Below are 24,174 nucleotides of genomic sequence, written 5' to 3'. Positions count from 1 at the left end.
GATGGGAGGAGTGACATATCCTAATGTTGCACTAGAGACTTTTGTCATCAAAAGCATCGAATGCAACATGAAAGTGCCAAAGTGCTTCAATTCAGCATTTTCGCCATTTAAAGCGGTCCCGCACATTAAGCGGCACCATTTGTTAAATCGCGTTTGTCACGTTACTCTGATTTCATCATCCGACTCGAGAAGTCATAATTGTTGGTATTCACTCAAAGTATTGTTTAATGTAATTTAAAGCTATTCTAATAAAACCTATTTTTGTTAATAAAAAATATTACCGGCGCAGTCGGTAGGATCTGCGCAAAAGATCCTAAATAAAAGAACCTATTTGAATAAAATACCTTTTTTTGTTTTTAAAATACACACAACCGTGTAATAAAACATAAACTAAAATAAAAAAAAATAAATAAATAACTAATTTTGATATATTTTAAATAAAATAGCTTTTGAAGCTAGTAAAAAACACAATATAGTATGTAGTGAAAAAAAAAATTAAAAAATCGTGAAGGAAAAGTTTACATGCTATGGAACAGGAAGATCGGGTTAAATGAAAAAAAAAACTGTTTTTGGTTTATCGTACAAGGCAAAAATATTAAAACCTTAACATCGTGCATTCGGTGACTCGGAACAACGAGTTAGTGATAGCACGTGGAAGGGGAAAAGTGAAAGATATCGTTTAAAATCGTGGAAAAGAATGTATATAGTAAAAAAAAAGAAAAAAAACAATTTCATTAAAACTTAAACATCGTAAAATAAACATTTGATAACCCTAAACATCGTGGGAGTGGAAAAGTGAAAGAGAACGTTTAAATCGTGAGGAAAATTTTTTATCGCATAAAATAAAAAGATCAAAACTTTAACATCGTAAATTAAACATTCGATAACTCTAAAACAGCGTGCAGTTAAGGAACGTCGAAGCGAAGAAAAAGAAAATATATCGTAAAAAATAAATTATCGTAACAAATAAAACTAAATTGTTTAACATAAAGAGTGTATAGCCAACGTAAAAAAAAACGTGAAAGGTGAAGAAAAAATATCGTAAAGAACAAATGATTGTAACAAATAAAACTAAATTGTTTAACATAGAGAGTGTATAGCCAACGTAAAAGAAAGACGTGAAAGGTGAAGAAAAAATATCGTAAAGAACAAATGATTGTAACAAATAAAACTAAATTGTTTAACATAGAGAGTGTATAGCCAACGTAAAAGAAAAACGTGAAAAGTGAAGGAAAAATATAGTAAAAAACAAAACGAATAGTTTAACAACGAGAACGTAAAAGTGTAACGTCGAAGCGAAGAAAACGAAAAAATTATCGTAACAAACAAAATGAACTAAGTTACGATCGAACAGTGGAACAAAAATATCACAATACGTTAAAAATAAAAATAAAATAGAACACATAAAAAAAAGAATAAAACAAAAAACGGAATAAAATAAAATCAAAATAATTAATATACGATAAATTATTCAACAAAAACTCTATTCCACAATCGAATGCGGAATGTCGTAAGTGTGACTACCTACTTGGTGAAACAAAATCAAAAGTCCAAAGGCAAGATTACAAACGAAGGTGAATAAAACCAAAGCAGACAGTTTATGGAAGAAGAAGTGGACGAACTAAGCCAAATTTTGTAATCAATTAAAATTAAAGAGGCAAACAACAAAATGGAGCGCGAAACCAGAGAAATGGCGATTCAAAACATCAAACTCATTCAACCATTTGATGGTAATCGAAACTACTTAGCACTCTTTATTCAAGGGGTCGACGCGATCATGCCACAGTCTCCTGTTATATCGGAAGAGACGAAAGTATTCTATCTACACTGTGTCATAAAAATACTCAGAGGCGCTGCATTGGACGTGGTTAGGCGAGAGCAACCACCAGATTGGATGACGCTGAGGCAGTTACTTATAGATGAATTCGGAGAACACACGACAGTTTCAACACTAATCTTAGAAATAAGCAATATTAAATTTAAAAACAATGTTAAGCTACTATGCGAAGAGATTAATTTAGAAGTTTGTAAAGTAAAGGATGTTATCAAACTAAAAAATGAAATTTGTTCAACTAAAATATTTTTGTATAATGAATTAGATAAGATAAGTTTGAAAACATTAAAAAGAGAATTGCCAAACTATTTAACTGCGTTAATAAACGCAAATCTTGCAACCGACCTTAAGTCGGCAATCAAAATATTAAAAGAAAACGATGTTTATGAAAATAATAAACAATTCTCTAAACAGAAAACAATTCAAAGAACTAACGCAAATTCGAAACAACCTAATTATATGAATAACAATATTAATAGTAATATAGAATATTTTGCAACCAATACGAATCAATTTCCAGTTCGTTCCAATTACAACACTTTTTCAAAAAATTACCCATTGTCCAATCAAAATAATTATTATAAAAATAAACCATTTTTCAATGAACATAGCAATCAACAATATACTTTACAGAATAATCATTTCTCACAAGTTAGGCATACACCTTTCAATTCTGCAAACATTTATACTAATAGAAACTTAAATAATTTAAAACAAGATAAAATTCATGGGTCAAACCAATCTCGATTAAGACGCTTTGGCTATCCTGAACCAATGGAACCAGATGAGGTAAATTTTCGCTTAACAGCCTCGGAAGGCCCCCCACAATTGAATTGAAATTTAATAAAAAATATTATAAATTTTTAGTCGACACAGGTTCATCAGTTAGTTTAATAAAGCCTGGAATATCCAACGAAAAGATTATTTATGTTCAGCCAATAACATTAACAACAGCAATAGGAAAAGTTTGTCTAAATGAAACCCAAGAATTGTTTAGCGATGAACATATGAAAAAACTGAAATTTTTCGTTTATGATTTTTCGAATAACTACGACGGTTTACTTGGTTATGATATACTTAAGCTACTTAAAGCTAAAATCGATCTGGAAAAAAATACGATACATATGAATGGTGTTCGGTATAACTTTTTCAAGAATAAATCAAATTCTGTAAAATTTGATAGTTGCCTTCAAGAATTAAATATGAACGAAAATCATAACACTAAAGATAGTAAACTTAGACTTGAACATTTAAATTCAGAAGAGTTAAATAAATTAAAAGAACTCTTAAATAAATTTGAAAATATATTTTATAAAGAAGGGGACAAACTCACCTTCACTCATAAAATAAAACATTGAATTAAAACGGTTCATGAAGATCCAATATATGTAAAGTCGTATAGATATCCTGAAATTCATAAATCAGAAGTAAACAAACAAATAAAAGAAATGCTCGAAAATCAAATCATTTCTCATAGTAATTCCCCATATTAAGCACCAATCTGGGTGGTACCAAAGAAGTCAGATGCTTCAGGTAAAAAGAAGTGGAGGATTGTTGTAGATTTTCGCAAGCTCAATAGTATTACTATCGAGGATAGGTATCCCATCCCAAACATGGATGAAATTCTCGAAAAACTAGGAAGGTGTATGTATTTTTCAACAATAGACTTAGCGCAAGGCTTCCATCAAATAGAAATGGATTCGGCAGATAGGAAAAAACAGCTTTCTCTACTCAGAGCGGACATTTTGAATTTTTAAGAATGCCATTTGGGCTTAAAAATGCTCCAGCCACCTTCCAGAGACTGATGAATACGGTTTTAGATGGTTTAATAGGAAAAGATTGTATGGTTTACTTAGACGACATTGTAGTATTCAGTACGTCATTACAGGAACACATAGAATCTCTAGACAGCGTTTTTCATAAATTAAACGAAGCAAATCTGAAAATTCAGATGGGTGAAAGCGAGTTTTTCAAAAAAGAAACCGAATTTCTTGGTCATATCATAACGCCAGAAGGTATTAAGCCTAACCCTAATAAAATTAAAGCAATTTTAAATTATCCCGTTCCTAAAACGGAAAAAGAAATAAAACAATTACTTGGTTTTGCGGAATTTTATCGTAAATTTATTCAAAACTTTTCTGAAATAACTAAAACTTTGACTAACTGTCTTAAAAAAGACAATAAAATAAATAGCTGAGATGAGAAATTCGTGGAAGCTATAAACACTATAAAAACTTTAATTACTAATCATCCAATTCTGGCATATACAAATTATGAGAAAATATTTACATTGACGACTGATGCGCCAAATGTGGCAATAGGGGCAGTGTTAAAAAGTCAACAGGGACATTAAATTTGTTTTGCTAGTTGCACACTCAATGAACATACTCAACTACTGAGAAAGAACTTTTAGCCATGGTTTGGGCTACCAAATATTTTAGACCATATTTATATGGCAGGAAATTTTTAATAAATAGTGATTATAGACCATTGCAATAGCTCCACAACTTAAGGGAACCGAACTCCAAATTACAAATATGAAGGATTCGAATTAATGAGTGTGACTTTGACGTAAAATACATATCAGATAAAGAAAATCGTGTAGCAGACGCTCTTTCTCGTATTAAAATTACGGAATGCTTTTTAAATGAAGAATCTGAATCTAACGTAGACACTGTTCATTCTGCCGATGAAGATTCCGAAAGTTTTATTAAGATAACAGAGCGACCACTAAATGTATTCAAAAATCAAATTAAATTAATAAGAGATGGTAAAAACTCAACCACAATAACGAAAGTTTTTTTAATAACCTAATTGTAATTACATACAAAGAATTAAATACAGATTATATTAAAGATATAATTAAAACCCATTTATTAAAAAATAATACTACAATTTTTATGCCTAATGATACTGATTTTATACAATTTCAAAACGTTTATAAGACACTAATAACAACAAGTCGCAACAAGATTTATCGGTGTACTAAAGAATTAGAAAACATTACAGATTTTGCAAATTTTAAAAGTAAAGTACTTGAAATCCATTTAAGTGGACTTCATCAAGGTATAGAGAAGGTTGCAAAATGTTTTAAATTACAGTATTATTACCCCAATTATCTTAAGGAAATCACCAAAGTAATAAACGAATGTGAACTGTGTAATCATTGTAAGAACGATCATATTTCTAACAAAATGCCGTTCAAAATTACACCGCCAATTTACAAAATAAGAGAAAAATATGTTATAGATTTTTGGAAATGGAATAATGAATATTATTTAACATGTATCGATTTATACTCTAAGTTTGCTATGATAGAAAAAGTTAAAGCATTGAACTGGCTGGAATCCAAAAAAGCATTGCTAAAAATTTTTAATTGTATGGGTCCTCCAAAAACTTTAAGAATCTACCAAGACCAAGGTTTAAATAATATAAACATTAAACAATGGTGTAATTCATTAAATATAAAAGTAGAAGTAACAACCGGTAAAACTGGTATAGGTAACATTGAAAGACTACATAAAACTTTGAATGAAAAACTTAGAATAATCAACACTTCAGGTGATAAAGAGCTAAAATATTTAGAAATTGAACAAACACTTTTCACTCATAACCATATAATTGTTCACTCTACTACCAATGAAGTTCCATATACAATCTTTTTTAATAAAGAGTCACCAAAACAAAAATCTAAAAATTGAAAATTATATCTTATCAATCTTATCATTCCTTTTTACTTATTCATTATTACTTAATCATTTTTATATGCTAAAAACATCTTTAAATATTGTGAGAATTCTATTTAAAAACTTTAACTTGTAAACAAAGAAAAATTGCAATGAGGACATTGCATTATTTTAAGATGGGAGGAGTGACATATCCTAATGTTTCATTGGAGACTTTTGCCAGCAAAAGCATCGAATGCAAAATTGCCAACATGCTTCAATTCAGCATTTTCGCCATTGAAAGCGGTCCCGCACATTAAGCGACACCATTTGTAAAATCGCGTTTGTCACGTCACACTCTCATTTCATCATCCGACTCGAGAAGTCATAATTGTTGGTCTTCACTCAAAGTATTGTTTAATGTAATTTAAAGCTATTCTAATAAAACCTATTTTTGCTAATACAAAATATTACTTGTAATTATTTTTGCGTATTATATTGGACTGCGCAATCCAATTTCAAACAACACACACTTTTGCTCAGATACTTACTTAACAATTTATATTTGCTGCTTCTGATGATGTTGCTGCTGCTGCTATTTACAATTCAGTTCTGATTTCCAATGCTATAAAAACAAATGAAGTAATTATTTGCAAATTATTAAAAACAAAATCACATAAAAATCATTCACGTACCTTCTTGTTGTACGAGTCTCCTTTACGATGGTACGATCACGAATGACATGCGTCTTTCAATCGTTTTTTTATTACCCTTTTTGGGATTTTGTTTTGGCACTATTGACAATTATGTTTTTTCCTTCGCACTAATTCAAATAAATCAAGAAATGAAAGAAACTTTTTTCATCGCTTTTAGGTAAACAAAAAATAACCCGAAAATAGGTGTTAGTGCATAGAGAAAAAATGTGTAGTTTTATTGAAATATTTGACAAAAGTAGGTAGCCGTGGTTGGCAAAGAGGTTGTCATGCTAAAGCACATACGCATATCAGCTTGCAGCTGTAGGGTCACACCAAGTAGCTGCTATAAATATGTCAATAATCCAAATAAACTACAAGCACACCTCAACGCGCTTACTGCCATACTTTTACAGGAGTACATATACATATAGTATATATGCTCTCACATTAATACTGTGAAACAGTATGCGCTTGTAAGGCCTTGTAGGCAGATTATCAACGCACTCTGATTTAAATACATGTAAAAATACATATGACTTATAGGGCTCATTATACCTTCACACAAAACTTCAAACTATCGGAATAGATGATACAGACATTTGGAGTTCTGTGTTCTGTTGAGAGAATATAAGTGATAGCACTCGGCGAAATCAACGACAAGAGTGAAGGAACTCGATGAAAAACTCGGAGGGGAAAACAGAGCTGCAGATTAGTTGATGCGCCTTTTATTCGCAATTCTACTCATGCGGTTTCTGCACTCTCCTCAACTGGTTCCTGTCTTAAGATCTACTACCAAAATTTATCGGGTATTAGGTGTAAATCAAATATTATTCGCAATTTTTCTTCACGTTTGGATTTCGATATTATCGTTATTGTTGAGACTTGGCTGAATTCTAGTTATTTCGATAGCGAATACTTTGACTCAAATCTCTATTATGTCTTCCGCAAGGACAGAGATCACGAAAAAACTGGCTGTCTAAGAGGGGGTGGAGTTCTCCTAGCAGTTCATCGCAAATTTCGTCCTCGCTTAATTATGCTTGAGAATGAAAATTCTATCTTGGACCAACTATGTATCTGTGTCAATGATGCTCTGTTCATTGCAGTCTCATACATCCCTCCTAATAGTCCGCTAGAGTTGTACAAGTTCCACGCAAATAATATTTCCTCGCTGGTATTAAACAAGGTGAAAGATAATAATATTTGTGTTTTGGGTGACTTCAATCTAAGCAATATCGTCTGGTCTGGTTGTTCCTATAGTCCTGCTCTTATTCCTTCAAATTTTTCGTCTTCACAGGAGTTATTTCTCATTGATAGCTTGCTTGGTCTCAATCTGATTCAAATCAACTCATATTCAAATAGTCTCGATCGGTTTCTTGACTTAGTCTTTCTCAGTGATAATTTAAAATTTAGGTTTCTTGATGGATTCTCTTCAATTACTCCAGCCACCATCCATCATTCACCGCTAGCGTTTGAGGTGGATACTTATCTTTTCGCTCCTGTTAAACCAATTGATGGGCTTGGTTTTAATTTTGCATTTTGTGACTTTGAACGACTCAACAATCAGCTCTTTGAAATAAAATGGGACGATTTACTATCGGGACTTGATACAGCTAATAGTTTCTCCATTTTTAAGAAATCTATCCAGGAATTTTGTCATTATAATATCCCGCTCAAACGCTTACAACCATATAAGTTGCCTTGGTACACTAAGGACCTTAAACGTCTAAAACTCTTAGAAATAAATATTATAGAAAATTCTCTTCAACTAAACCTCATGTTTCCTTTGTTCAATATCAGCACTACACAAAACTGTTTAAAGAATTGGATAAGTTCCTCTATAGAAGGTTTATTAATAATACGGAGACTACAATTAAGTCGAACCCTAAGTTCTTTTGGAACTTTGTAAAATCTAAAAGAGCGTGTTCGACCATTCCCTCTGCTTTACGCTGGGGTGATAAGTCGGCATGCACTCCGGTCGAAATCTCCAATTTGTTCGCTGAATTTTTCAAATCGAACTATGTTTACGATGATCCTGGTACTAGTTCCACTTTTTCAGCTGATAACTTCCCATCCATAAATTTTGGCTCACTGTGTCTTTCACAGGACGATATTGCCAAGGCTATTAGTGACATTAAGTCTTCGTGCAAACTGGATTTGGACGGGCTTCCGCCCGTATTTATAAAAAATTGTACTGCCTTATTATATCCTCTCATGCTTATCTTCAATAAGTCTCTCGCCACCGGGGATTTTATTTCTGACTGGAAATTGACACGCATTACCCCTATTCATAAAGGTGGTAGAAAGGATGATGTCTCCAATTACAGGCCTATTTCTAAACTTTCTACTATTTCGAAAATTTTTGAGTGTTCTGTTAAAAATAAATTATTTTTTGCAGTAAAATCAATAATTAATGTCAATCAGCATGGGTTTGTCCCTGGGCGCTCCACTGTGTCAAACTTAGCAGGTCTTAGCGATTATTGTAGGTCTGCATTCTCCGCTGGATTTCAGGTTGATTGTGTCTACACAGATTTCTCTAAAGCCTTTGATAAAGTATCACACAATATTCTAATATAAATTATCATCTCTAGGATTTCACTCGGCCTTCTTGAAGTGGATTAGATCATATCTGCAAAACAGACGATGCGTAGCCACTGTCGATGGGGTGTCATCTGATTCATTCATTGCGTCTTCGGGAGTCCCACAAGGAAGCGTCTTGGGTCCACTTCTCTTTGTGCTGTTTATCAATGACATCTCCTGTTGCTTCTCTTTCGCCAACTTTCTGTTATATGCAGATGACTTAAAAATTTTTGCATTAATCAATAACACACAAGATGTACTCAAACTTCAATGTGATATTGATACTTTTCATAATTGGTGCCTGAAATCGAAACTTTTTCTGAATGTAGATAAATGCTCACAGATCTCCTATGGTAGGGGACGCAACATCTTATCTTCTAGCTACAGTATTTCTAATTGCGTCCGAAAATGCGTTACTGAAATCAAAGACCTTGGGGTAATCTTTGACCACAGATTTTCTTTCAGTAATCACATCAACTATATAACTTCAAAATCTTTTTCTGTACTTGGCTTTGTCCGTCGAAATTATACAAATTTTTCCGACCCCTACACGTTAAAATTACTGTACACATGTTTTGTGCGGTCCATTTTGGAGTATGCAGTGTTTATTTGGAGACCATAATGCATATCGTCAATTAACAGGATGGAGCGTGTTCAAAAGAGCTTTCTTAAATATGCTCTCCGCTCCTTAAAGTTTATTGATCCAACACCATCGTATACATCGCGTTTATTGCTTATACATCTTAAATCACTGGAAAACAGAAGGTCCGTTCTCTCACTTTCATTTGTCTACAATATAATTAACGGGGAAATTGACTGTCCCTACTTATTAGGGAAACTTAACTTCAATACTCCCCGGCGTTGTCTCAGATCCAGTTCGCCATTTTATTACAAAAAGGAAAGTACTAATTTTGCTGAATATGCTCCTCTCAAGAGGGCTATGAGGGAGTTTAACTCGATTTCCGAGAAAGTTCTACTTGATTTTTCTCACTCTAGGGTATCCTTCATTAATACCCTCTATTCTGTTTTTTAGTTTAAGTTATCTACTCATGTTATTGTAATTTAATTATTTTAGAATTCTAATATGCATCCTAGTTTTTCATTAGTCTGTAAGAATCATTGTTCATAGACTTTGCTAAATAAATAAATAAATAAATAAAAATATTTATGTGGAGACCAGTCCGAACGTGTCGTATAGCGCAAGGAAATGAATGTAAGTGATAGAACTGTAAGTGATAGAACTTCACATACTTACTTAACAATTGATATTTGCTGCTTCTGATGATATTGCTGATGCTGCTATTGCCAATTTATTCTGGTTTCCAATGCTATAAAAAGAAATGAAGTAATTATTTGCAAATTATTTTAGAAAAATCACATAAATTCACTTACTTACCTTCTTGTTGTACGATCCTCCTTTACGATGGTACGATCACGAATGACAAGCGTCTTTCAATCGTTTTTTTATTACCCTTTTTGGGATTTTCTTTCGGCACTATTGACAATTATGTTTTCTCCTTCGCACTCATTCAAATATATCAAGAAATGAAAGAAACTTTTTTTCATCGCATTTAGGTTAACAAAAAATAACCCGGAAATGTGCGTTAGTGTTAGTGCATAGATAAACAAGAAACAACGTTAGCTTCGGTTGCACCGTAGCTAAATACCCTTCACAGGTGAATTTCTGTTTGTATCTAAGTGTTCAGTTTGTATGGAAGATATATGCTATAGTAATCCCTTCTGAACAATTTTTTGGAGATTATATTGTTACCTTTAAAAATAATCCATGTCAAATTTCGTGAAGATACCACGTCAGCTACCACGTATGGCAGCTATATGCTATATTGAGCCGATCTGCACAATTTCTTCCGATATTACATTTTTGCTTTAGAAAATAATCTATACCAAATTTCATGAATATATCTTGTCAAATGTGAAGAACTTGATTCCGATCGTTCAGTTTATATGGCATCTATGCGCTATATTGAACCGATATCGGCAGTTCCGACAAATGAGCAGCTTCTTGAAGAGAATATGACCTTTGCAAAATTTCAAAACGATATCTTTAAAACTGAGGGACCAGTTCGTAAATATATAGACAGGCAGACAGACGGACAGACAGACGGACATGGCTACATCAACTCAGCTCGACATACTGATCATTTATATATATACTTTATATGGTCTCCGACGCTTCCTTCTGGGTGTTACAAACTTCGTAACAAACTTCATATACCCTGTTCAGGATATAAAAATGTGTAGTTGTATTGAAATAGTATTTGACAAAAGTGGATAGCCGTGGTTGGCAGGGGCGTGTGTGAGTCTGTATGTGTTGGTGGGTGAATTTGTTTACATGTAAATATTGTTCATGCTACTCGCATCATATAATTAGGAGTAGATGAGAATATGTTATGCAAACATATCCCTGCAACCACGGCTACCCGCTTGAGACAAATATTCCAATACAACTACCCTGCGAACCACGGCTACCCGCTTGAGACAAATATTCCAATACAACTACACATTTTTTCTTTATACACTAACACTAACGCACATTTTCGGGTTATTTTTTGTTTACCTAAATGCGATGAAAAAAAGTTTCTTTCATCTCTTGATTTATTTGAATGAGTGCGAAGGAGAAAACATTAGTCAATAGTGACAAAAGAAAATCCCAAAAAGGGTAATAAAAAATCGATTGAAAGACGCATGTCATTCGTGATCGTACTATCGTAAAGGAGGCTCGTACAACAAGAAGGTAAGTGAATGATTTTTGTTAAATAATTTGCAAATAATTACTTCATTTGTTTTTATAGCATTGGAATTAGCAGCTGCAGCAATATCATCAGAAGCAACAAATTTAAATTGTTAAGTAAGTATGTGAGAAAAAGTGTGTGTTGTTTGAAATTGGATTGCGCAGTTCAACATAATACGCAAAAATAATTACATATGTACATATGTACATAGGTATGTATTTTATGCGTTTAAGGCGGCCTGCAGAATCCAATATAATATGTGAAAACAAATGTGTGCCTTATATTTTAAATAATCAGATAATATTATTCTTTTATTTCAGATATTATTATGATTTTTATTTAATTATTCTTTCTTTTCAGATTTTATCACTATTTTTATTTAATTAATATTGGCTTTCAGAGTAAATTCTATTTGTATTTAATATATTTTATTCTTTCAGATAATATTAATCTTTTTTTTAGATATTATTATCATTTTATACAATTGATCTTTCTTCAATGTAATTATTATTTATTTTCAGGTATTAATAATCTTTATTTTATTTTCAGGTATTTGTCTTTTATAATATTTGTCCACTCTTTAATTTTCATGTTTTAATAAACTTTATTTTATTTACAGGAATTTGTGTTTTATAATATTTTTCCACTCTTTTATTTTCAGGTTTTAAAAATTCTTTTCTTTATTTAATTTTTTTTTCAGATATTAAATATTTTTAAATTAAATATATTTTTATTTATATAAATTGTTAAAAATTTTTTGTAAACATATAAAAATAAAATAAAAATGTTGAAAATTAAAAAGTTTGAAATTTTAAGAAATTTTAAAAGTAGGAATCAAAAAATGCAACCCTGCTTCCGCTGTTTAAAATGCAACCCTGTATCAGCTATTTAAAAAGAGAAAATGAAACCCTGCACAGCCGTCGATTGGGGATATTAGAGCAGGACAGATATACTTTTTTATATGACACTGCTGAATGAGCGCAACAAAGATGTATGATCACACATATACGTACGTGAGTGGGTAAAATTTTCGCTCGGCCTATGTTAAAGTACACATGATTACCCTATGGATTACCCACTGATTATCTGTTTTTTTACCCGCGCACGGTTGGCAGGGTATACGTGAAGACTACACATACGTATACAAGCAAAATTATTTCTATTTTTAGTGAAACACTTTCCTTTAATTTTGGTATAAAAATGGGTTTTTCACTTTATTTAATAAAGATTAAATTAACAAATGAATTGTAAATTAAACTGATTGAACGATTTTTTAAAAGACGCGTGGTTAGTAAGCGAGGTGACAACTCCTAGTAAATTCTAGAATAACGCTAACATCAAACGGCACCGCTGTACGGGGCTGGTTAATGCTGAAATAGAATGCTTAAAGCGTGCTGAATCGGATATGTCACTTACAAATTTTCATCACAAAGTGAAAAGCTTTTCGAAAGCCATCATATGAAAGTATTTCTATAGCAGGGTTGCCACCGACTTTAAATTGAATTTCAATAAAATTTATCAAACTAAATCTACAAAGAATGTTTGCAGCTGAAAACAATAATTTACTTTGTTAAATAAATTGATAAAATATAATAAATATTACAACCAAGGCATCAAAGTATGTTTGTCTACGAAAAATCTCTCTTCTAAAAGTACTAAGAGCTATTAATTAAAGCTAAAATAAATCTCTAGAAATTAATAGGTAACGCCTTTTTGAATAAAATATATATTTTTTTTTGCATTAGCAACTGGCTCAAAGCTTTGAAAATGACACAATAGATTTGCTTTAAAATTGTTTGTCCGTATACCAATTCGTTACTGAGTGGTTGGGTTTAGAATCCGAATTCTACTTTTTTCACAGGATGAGAAACAATGTCAGTCATATTAGCAATTATCCAGCTTTAAATGCTGCACATTACTACTTCTCGTACCCTTCATGTAAATTTGATGACGAAGAGAAGAAGAAGTGGGCTTTCTGGAACACACAACGCTACTTGGTGTTTTGTTAAATCTACCCTGCCAACCATGATCGGGTAAAAAACCAGATAATCAGTGGGTAAGAAAGTGCGTAATCCATAGGGTAATAATGTGTACTTTGCCATAGGCCGAGCGACAATTTTACCCACTCACGTACGTCTACGTGCGATCATACATCTTTGTTGCGCTCATTCAGCAGTGTCATATAAAAAAGTATATCTGTCCTGCTCTAATATCCCAAATCGACGGCTGTGCAGGGTTGCATTTTCTCTTTTTAAATAGCTGATACAGGGTTGCATTTTTTAATTCATACTTTTAAAATTTCAAAGAAAACTTGTTATTTTTAAAATTTCTATTTTATTTTTTACATATTTGCATAAAATTTATTATAATTTATATATAAATAAAAATATATTTAATTTAAAAAAATAATTAATATCTGAAAAAAGATTAATTAAAGAAAAGAATTATTACAACCTGAAAATAAAATAAATATTATTAAAACCTGAAAATAAATAATAATTACATTGAAGAAAGATGAATTGTATAAAATGATAATAATATCTGAAAAAAAGATTAATATTATCTGAAAGAATAAAATATATCAAATACAAATAGAATTTACTCTGAAAGCAAAGATTAATTAAATAAAAATAGTGATAAAATCTGAAAAGAAAGAATAATTAAATAAAAATAATATTAACATCTGAAAGAAGGGATAAATATTATTTGATCATTTAAAATATAAAACAAACATTTGTTTTCACATATTATATTGGATTGTGCAGGCCGCTTTAAACGCATAAAATACATACCTATGTACATATGTATGTATGTATTTATTTTTGCGTATTATATTGGACTGCGCAGTACAAGTACACACACTTTTTTCACATACCTTCTTAACAATTAATATTTGTCGCTTCTGATGATATAGCTGCTGCTGCTACTTCCAATTTCCAATGCTATAAAAATAAATGAAGTAATTATTTTCAAAATATTGTTAAAAAATCACACAAAATTCATTTACTTGCCTTCTTTTTGTACGAGCCTCCTCTACGATGGTACGATCACGAACGGCATGCGTCTTTCAATCGTTTTTTTATTACCCTTTTTGGGATTTTCTATTGTCACTATTGACAATTATGTTTTCTCCTACGCACTCATTCAAATAAATCAAGAGATGAAAGCAACTTTTTTTCACCGCATTTAGGTAAACAAAAAATAACCCGAAAATGTGCGTTGGTGTTAGTGTATACAGAAAAAATGTGTAGTTGTATTGGAATATTTGTCACAAGCGGGTAGCCGTAGTTGGCAGGGTATCGTTGAAATGAAAATTCACACACGCCAAGTACACACATGCTTCAACTGGTGGTCTTTATTGCATACATATCAACGACAATGATGTTGTTTTTACCGTTAAAGTACAGCATGGTGCAACTTGCATATTTGTTTTCATTCTGCTCATATAAATATATTTCGCTATATCTTTTCACTAGTTCATAGCTAACATTCTTATGCGTAGCTTCCACCGCCCTTCTCCTCTTAATACGACGGTTTCTCAGGAGCTTTTTGTTTAGTTTTGAATTGTGCTAATCTCGGATATTCTCGAAAAGAAGCAAATTGTGGTTGACGGTTCACTAACAAAAGTGAGTGGAGTTTGTCTGCTCGGTTATTGATTTGATTGCCTTTTTATACCCTCGCAACAAAGTTGCTAAGGAAAGTTTTAATAGTTTTGTTCACATAACGGTTGTTTGTAAGTCCTAAAACTAAAAGAGTCGGATATAGGGTTATATATACCAAAGTGATCAGGGTGACGAGTAGAGTTGAAATCCGGATGTCTGTCTGTCCGTCCGTCCGTGCAAGCTGTAACTTGAGTAAAAATTGAGATATCATAATGAAACTTGGTACATGTATTCCTTGGCTCCATGAGAAGGTTAAGTTCGAAGATGGGCAATCGGCCCACTACCACGCCCACAAAATGGCGGAAACCGAAAACCTATAAAGTGGCATAACTAAGCCATAAATAAAGATATTAAAGTGAAATTTAGCACAAATGATCGCATTAGAGAGGGGCATATTTGGACGCAATTTTTGTGGAAAAGTGGGCGTGGCCCTGCCCCCTGCTAAGTTAGTCAGTAAGGTTATGTTGAAAAAGTGCATTAACCGACTAACAAAAATCGTCAGAAACACCAAATTTTACGGAAAAAGTGGCAGAAGGAAGCTGCACCCATGCTTTTTTTTAAAATTGAAAATGGGCGTGGCGTCGCCCGCTTATGGACCAAAAACTATATCTCAGGAACTACTCTACCGATTTCAATGACATTCGGTACATAACACTTTCTTAACACCCTGATGACATGTACGAAATATGGGTGAAATCGGTTCGCAACCACGCCTTCTTCCAATATAACGCTATTTTGAATTCCATCTGATGCCTTCACCGTTTAATATATACATTAGGAAATGAAAATACAATTCAATACTCAAAGTACACAAATTGATCTAATCTAATTAATTTTACAGCAAAATAAAAAAATATGTAAATTATTATCACTTTATCATGCGAGAGTATAAAATGGTCGGTGACACCCGAACTTAGCCCTTCCTTACTTGTTTATGTATATAACTGCGGCATAAGCTCTTTCTGAAGCATCGCAGAACCCATGCATTTGAATTTGAGAGTCCATACAAGTTCCTATCCATCGTGGAATCTGTACGTTTTCTATTAAATACAATTTCTCTATGAATTGCATCCATTCCTTCTGTAGATCTTCTGATAGTTGATTATCCCAGCTAGACCACAGTGTCCAAAGTTTTTGAATGTATAACTTTGCGATTATAATTATGGGAGAAAGCCAACCCAGTGGGTCAAATATATGTGCAAGCTGAGAAAGAACACTCCTTTTTGTAATAGTTTTTGAATTTTTTAAAATTATTTTAAATTGGAATTGATCTTCCTGTGGATCCCAATGCAGTCCAAGTGTTTTTACAGCTTCATTTTCCTTTATTTGTATGACTTCATTGTCTCCAGTATTAGATATGTTATTATTAATGCTGGTTTGATTTGATAACCACTTCATGAGATGAAATCCAAATTCCTGAAGATGATTGCTGATGTTTCGTTGTATGTATATATTCACATTCTTCTACTGAATTTGCACGGGTCATAAGATCATCCATGTAGAAGTCCTCTTTAATTATTTTTTGTAACTTTTCAATTGGACACTTATTAGCGATTTCAATTAATGTACGCACTGCTAGATATGGCGCAGATGCGGTCCCGTATGCTACTGTTGTTAACTCATATCCATCTATTTTTTGCATATTACATTCATGCCATACAATCCTTTGATATTCCTGATCCTCTTTGGCTATTTTAATTTGCCTGAACATTTTTTCAACATCAGCGGTGATGACAACTTCCCAAAGCCTCCGTTTAAGTAAGATATCGAATATGTCTCTTTGTAATTTGGGTCCAGTACACATGATATCATTAAGACTTCTAGCATTTGATGTTTTTGCTGATGCATCAAATACCACTCGAAGTTTTGTTGTTATATTATTTTCTCGAATAACAGCTTGATGAGGTAAATAATATTTACCTCTTTGCTTGTCATCAACTTTTCTCATATGGCCAGGGTCTATATATTCGTTGATGAATTTGCTGTATTCTTCTTTGAGTTTACTGTTGCTCTTGAATTTGTTTTCCATTGATATTAGACGCGCTACTGCTTTCTTACGCGATTCTCCTAATTCTTCTTCATCTTTTTTGAATGGAATTTGCACAATAAATCTGCCATCTGCATCTCTTTTGGTAGTTTCTTCGTACTGCTTTAAGGTGGTGTCATCTTCTTGTATATCATCATCAGTTGATATGTCTTCGATTTCCCAAAATCGTTCCAAATTAGTTACCGTTGTCGTTATTTTGCCAGTACCTTTTGCTTTAACTATGCCAGATAATATCCAGCCGAATTTCGTCGCTTGACCAAGAACACCGTGATCTTTTTTAATTCCGTTTTCAATTATACCGCTGAATATATCTCCTATAATTACCATATCAATTCTGTATGATTTGTTCCGTTATTCAGCAAGAGTATAATTTCCCAAATTTTAAAGTTGTAAATGAGATATCCGGTTGTGCACTGGTTAGAACTGGTAAACTACGGCATTTACCTTTTCTTTGTAGTTACTTAAAAATCTTGGTTTAATTTTAACCTGAATTGTAGCTTTTGATTCACCAACTACAGCGTCACTTAAACCATATAGTTTAGTTTTTGTTTTCATCCTCGGCAGTTTTAGTATCTGTGCTGTCTCTTCGGATATTGTGGTTACTTGTGATCCTTGATCTATAAGTGCCCGTAGCAATATATATTCTCCACTCGCTGTCTTTCTTCTTATTTGAGCTGTAGCTAGTATAACTGCTTTTGAGCTATTTGTTGTGGACATAACTTTTTTGCTCTCTTCGGTTTCAACATGTAAAATGGTATGATGATTTCGAGAACATTTCGTACACTTGATGTTGCTGTTGCAAATTTCTCCCCAATTATGATTTAGGCACCTGTAGCAGATTTTGTTGTCCCTTATATATTTACGTCTATCATCAATGGTTATGCTTTTGAATCTTCTGCATTGCAGTAAAGTGTGACCTACAATTTTACAATAGGAACACATCTGACTGATTGGCTGCCTTGTATTATTGACCTTGAACATATGTTGTTAACGATTTTTACTAAGATGTTCTTTATCAGCCACTGCTTTCAATGTTTGAAAATGTTGATCCAAAAAATCTCTGATGTCCGATAATTGTTGAATTTCTCTCGTCTTTTTAACTGTTTGCTCATATAATTTCAGTCCTTCTTTGTCTAACTTCCGGACAATTACACGCGCAATAAATGGATCAGCTTGTTCAATGCTTATTCCCAGTGACTCTATAGCGTTAAGACACTCATTTGTTGTATCTAATAGTTATCTCACGCTTTCAGCATTGTCACTATTTATATTTGGTTGATCCATTATTCTATCCCACTGTGTTGTGAACAGAATTCTTTGGTTGTCATAGCTTTGGTTTAGCAGACTCCATGCAGCTTCATAATTTCTTGTTGAAATTTGTACGTGCTGAATTAATCGCGCAGCTTCGCCTTTTAAGCAGAGACGAAAACGCAGCATTTTTTCTGCGCTCGGCAACTGCTCGTTATTGTGAACCATTTCTTGGAACACGTTATAAAAATTTGCCCATTCTTTAATTTCGCCATAGAACATTGGAATTTTTAAATTTTCCAAATCCAAGTTAGGGCGATAAGAAATTTGAAGCTCTTCTTTTTTTAATTTCCTTTTTAAATTCTGAACCTCTTCGAAATATTCGTCACATATTTTTTCGAATATGTCTTCAATTTCTACATTAAAATCTAATTTGCTTTTTAGATTTTGGATGTCAATGAATAAACAGCCTAAGCCTTTTATTTGATCGTTGTCGATCATTAATTCCATGCTTAGATCTTCCATTTTTCTTCTGAGGTTTTCAATTTTCCTCACGAATATGTAAGTCTTTTGATCTGGATTAGTGCATCGTATTTGAACTGTTTCAATTTGCTGATCAAATTCGAATAGAGGCTTATCTTTTAAAATGATCATCTTTAATGCATTGATTGCCTCTTCGATTTTAATCATAGTGTTATTGTATACATTCTTCTTGAAGTAATCTTCTTCACCTATGCCATCTGCCATTAGCTTTTCGTGGTTGGCATCGAATTCTTTTTGGTACTTTTCAAGAATTTTAATGCTTTCTTCAATTTTTGCTTTTTTTAATGCTTTTCCTGAAATAGTGTTGGATGTGTACAACACTTTTTCGGCTAAATCTGCCTGGACATCCAGAATTTTTTTTCTGTTTATACCCATTTCAAGATTTTTTTCGCAATACTTCTCCTATTTATTGATGAACTGCTTGTTTTTCTCCAAAGAAATCGTTGCAGGTATTTGATTTGGTCGCCTAGTTGATCTTGCTGTGCCTCGACTCACAGCCGCTGAATATCTCTTGGATAGCAGTTAGATCACTGCGTTTAGTCTCTGCTAAAACGGCTTATCCGTCTTACAAATATTTTTATTTAATCAATATGCAGGAATATACACCCGTCTTACAATTTAATTTTGCCTGTATTTATATTTATAACAGGGCTTACTTTTTTATTTGCCTGTATTTTTTATAATATCAGGGCTTTTTTAAATTTGGCTGAGCTCTTTTTTTTTTAGGCTCGATAGGACCAAATGTTATTACCTCAATATAGTTTTTAACAATCCTTACCGCTGGTGAGGGGCAATGATAGACTTATATTCAGGGAGAATTTATTCATTCTGATTTTATTTTGTATTTTTCATGCATATCTACAAATTTAAAAACTACCTTAAATAACTAAATATATGTGTATGTGTGTAAGTTAGTAAGTATTGCAGCATATTGTTTATTGCTGCTTGACATGGGGTTATTTTCCAGTATACAATTTAATACATGTGTGTGTGTGTGTTTGTTTAATCTTATCTGTAAATTTATGACATGTCAATGCATTATGTGTTTATATGTATATGTTTATTAATATATAAATAGATATTTATATTTAGTAGAATTTCGGCTTCGCTGATAAATAAGCATGTTCAATGATATTTGAACAGCTAGTGTTGCCAAACGGACACCCTAATAGACACATATGTATGTATGTATAAATATATACATTTCATTTCGTCTACACATATATACCTGAAGGCTATTAAGATTATACGTTCGCTATCAACCTTACTCTGAAGCATTTCATACTTCTGCTTAACAGTCTCTTCCACACTTCTATTTGCTTATTTTAAAATTTATAAACGTTCAGGTGAGTTTCTCTGTATATTATATTAGAAAGCTTTTTCGTAGAAGTTCACAAATGTGTGTGTATGTTTGGTTTTTATTTAAGTGCTGATGGCTTATATGGCATTGGGTTTGTTGTCAGCTGTTTACTCAACTTTGTTTTTGAAGTTATACTTCTTATACGAGTTCGAAAAAGGTTGCGATAGATTCAGGTTGCACAATCTTGCTCAATATGAATCTACGCAACCTTGCTCAATATGAATCTACGCAACCGTGTCTGCGAAGATGTTCGAGCAGCAAGCGAAGCGGTGACAATCGGCGATCGTTTGTTCGTTTCTTACGGCACAGCTCGGCTTTTCTACCAACAACACAATGTTTCCATACTTATGCTGTTGTTGTTTTTGTAGAACAATGTTTCAATTTTTGGTTGGTGACATATTCAATTAAAAATAAATTCTGTTGGGATTCGAACCTACGTACCTACGTGCTCGTCGTAACTTTTGAAGCGCTTACCACCTCGACCACCATTGACACTTGTATTGCGTTGTCCTAATTATGGTTTGGTTATGCATGAAAGAAATATACAATGGATCCAAGAATGATAGAATACAAGATTACGACACAAGTTTACAGTTAGTTTTTTTCGGTTTAGCTCTTGACAATTCTTACAAAAACAAATACATTGTGCAACAATTTCGTGACGTCACACTTATGCGTTGAGACGAACAAGCATAGAAATGCATGCAAATCGTAAACAGAAAAGTAGACACTTTTTGAAATTCCCAAAATAATATTAATTCATTCGTCTTTGCAGGAAAAATTTCAGTGGAATGTTTAGAATATTGTTGCGAGAAAATATGTATATAATTAGTTTTAGGCACATCCACAATAAATAGAGTAGCATGTGTGGAAATTGTTCAAATGAAGAAAACCAGTGTAAGTGTACTGCTGTATTTATTTAAATTTCTAAGCATAAATATATTAATTTTTTAAAATGAAATGTGCAGTGGCTTGTTGTAATAATTATTATGCAATTAAAGGATCGAAAACGAGTTTTTTCAGTTTTCCGGCCGATTTAAAAGTTGCCAAAAAATGGGTGTTATTTTGCAAAAGAAATGATTTATTTAATACTAAATTAATAATTTCACAATTCTTTTATCATAATTTCATACATCTGATACATCTGAACTTATAATATATGTATATATTTATATACAACACAAAAAACGTCTTCTCCATTTGAATCACAACTTAATAGACAATTTTATTATCGATAGGCCGATATATTTCTTTAGAAATGATTCAAATCTTTTCACTCAACAATATTCAATCGCTTCACTAAAACTTTTCATTAAAATCGAAAGAATTAATAATATTTTGCGAATTTACAAAAGTGTTAACTTTTCTGTTTACAATTTGCAAGCCATTTGACAGTTTTTCACTCTTCTTCTTCTCAACACGTAACTATGACGTTTCATAATGGCGGTCGTCGGAATCTTGTATTCTATCATTCTTGAATGGATCGCCGATTGTTAACTCTTTCCTTGCTGCTGCTGCGCATATGTATGTTTGTATGCTTGTTCATTATTGAAGTTATACTGCTTTTTCTTTCCTTTGTCTTTCACTTCTGCGAATTCTCAACTATTTTATGTGCCCTTTTGTTGAAATATCCTGCGTTGGTCCATTTTTTGGAAATCGACCCGCGATGACGAGGTATATCGTTTTATCTGGCAGCGTGAGATTTAAGAAGTTCATTTCTAATTTTGTCTTGTGGCATATTAGAAATGATGTTTCTTCGAAAATCGTTCGATTACAACGGATAAAACGACTTCTGAGTGGTGATTTTAATGAATGAATTCCTTTTGATTGAAATGCTCTGCGTTGGCCGTTGAAAAGTTAAGACTATACTTCTCAGGATCACTCATTTCTTCAAGGAAATTAATGACCTTTAGAAATATGCATATTTGTATTATTTCGTTGTCATTTCCATATTCCTAGCAATAGAATTTCTATGGGATAAGTAAAGTAATGGCCGCCGATTGTCACCCCTTGCCGCTGTAGCAGCTTCGCATACAAACATGCGTAAATATGTACATATGTATGTATACGTATGATCGTGAGTACATATCGACGCAGATTTTTGCGAAAAGCACCAGAAAGTTGTGCAATTTATAATTTTTAGCTTTTGCCATCGTCGCGAAAAGACGACTTGTTGGCAAAGGCATGCTCGGGGAGATAATAAATTTATAAAATGTGAATTTAAGTTTTCTTTCATACAAAATGATATGCATTTCTTGGAATATCACTAAGAAGTATAACTTCGTCCGCGCGTAGGGACTCCACCCATCTTTGTTTTTCTCCTTTTATTTAGTCGTTTCTATGCACATAGCACTCTTTTTTAGCCTTTATTGTTGTTGTGCACTGCCTTGCTATGCTTCCGAGCAATTTTTTATGTATTTTCACCAAGAGAACAACAACACTCCTTGCGAGCCACGGCTACCCGCTTGAGACAAATATTCCAATACAACTACACATTTTTTCTCTATACACTAACACCAACGCACATTTTCGGGTTATTTTTTGTTTACCTAAATGCGATGAAAAAAAGATTGTGTCATTGCTTGATTTATTTGAATGAGTGCGAAGGAGAAAACATAATTGTCAATAGTGACAAAAGAATCCCAAAAAGGGTAATAAAAAAACGATTGAAAGACGCATGTCATTCGTGATCTTACTATCGTAAAGGAGGCTCGTACAACAAGAAGGTAAGTGAATGATTTTTTTTTAAATAATTTGCAAATAATTACTTCATTTGTTTTTATAGCATTGGAATTAGCAGCTGCAGCAATATCATCAGAAGCAGCATATTTAAATTGTTAAGTAAGTATGTGAGAAAAAGTGTGTGTTGTTTGAAATTGGATTGCGCAGTTCAACATAATACGCAAAAATAATTACATATGTATGTACATATTTTATGCGTTTAAGGCAGCCTGCACAATCCAATATAATATGTGAAGACAAATGTTTGCCTTATATTTTAAATAATCAGATAATATTATTCTTTTATTTCAGATATTATTATGATTTTTATTTAATTATTCTTTCTTTTCAGATTTTACCACTATTTTTATTTAATTAATATTGGCTTTCAGAGTAAATTCTAATTGTATTTAATATATTTTATTCTTTCAGATAATATTAATCTTTTTTTCAGAAATTATTATCATTTTATACAATTAATCTTTCTTCAATGTAATTATTATTTATTTTCAGGTATTAATAATCTTTATTTTATTTTCAGGTATTTGTCTTTTATAATATTTTTCCACTCTCTAATTTTCAGGTTTTAATAACCTTTATTTTATTTACAGGAATTTGTGTTTTATAATATTTTTCCACTCTTTTATTTTCAGGTTTTAAAAATTCTTTTCTTTATTTAATCTTTTTTTCAGATATTAAATATTTTTTTAAATAAAATATATTTTTATTTATATAAATTGTAATAAATTTTTTGTAAAACATATAAAAATAAAATAAAATAAAAATTTTGAAAATTAAAAAGTTTAGTTTGAAATTTTAAGAAATTTTAAAAGTAGGAATCAAAAAATGCAACCCTGCATCAGCTATTTAAAAAGAGAAAATGCAACCCTGAATCAGCCTTCGATTGGGGATATTAGAGCAAGACAGATATACTTTTTTATATGACACAGCTGAATGAGCGCAACAAAGATGTCTGATCACATGTATACGTACGTGAGTAGGTAAAATATCTGCCAGGCTTAAGAAACATTCTATATGTTTACCACCACGTTTACCACCACGTTTACCA

General features: G+C 32.3%; 1 long non-coding RNA gene and 1 pseudogene across 1 annotated transcript in view; one reads left to right on the top strand and one right to left on the bottom strand.

The window, feature by feature from the left end:
- LOC120772504 overlaps nucleotides 1-24,174 on the bottom strand; it is an 80,168-nt gene that overhangs the window by 51,275 nt on the left and 4,719 nt on the right. The window lies entirely within an intron of this gene.
- Nucleotides 21,983-22,185, top strand: LOC120773203 (annotated as a pseudogene).

Source organism: Bactrocera tryoni, chromosome 3 (genome assembly GCF_016617805.1).
Source record: "Bactrocera tryoni isolate S06 chromosome 3, CSIRO_BtryS06_freeze2, whole genome shotgun sequence".
Taxonomy (NCBI): domain Eukaryota; kingdom Metazoa; phylum Arthropoda; class Insecta; order Diptera; family Tephritidae; genus Bactrocera; species Bactrocera tryoni.
This window is presented reverse-complemented; position numbering and strand designations above follow the sequence as displayed.